Genomic DNA, 211 nt, shown 5'->3' with positions numbered 1-211 from the left:
GGTCGCAGGGTCAGGGTAATGCGAAAGTGTGTTGGAATTACTGCGTCGTTGCATTTATTTAGGAGAGAGTCGTGATCGTATGACATGAACAAATGCAATGAGGACTATGATAGATTAAGTAGCCTGGGCGTGTGGGCGGTAGAAGGGAGGGATGGGAGGCGCGGGCGCGGGCGCGGGCGTGAGGGAAGTGTGCTAGGCAGTGAGGACTTGC

This window comes from Penaeus monodon, chromosome 24 (assembly GCF_015228065.2).
Source record: "Penaeus monodon isolate SGIC_2016 chromosome 24, NSTDA_Pmon_1, whole genome shotgun sequence".
Classification (NCBI taxonomy): domain Eukaryota; kingdom Metazoa; phylum Arthropoda; class Malacostraca; order Decapoda; family Penaeidae; genus Penaeus; species Penaeus monodon.
Note: the sequence above shows the minus strand (reverse complement) of the source record.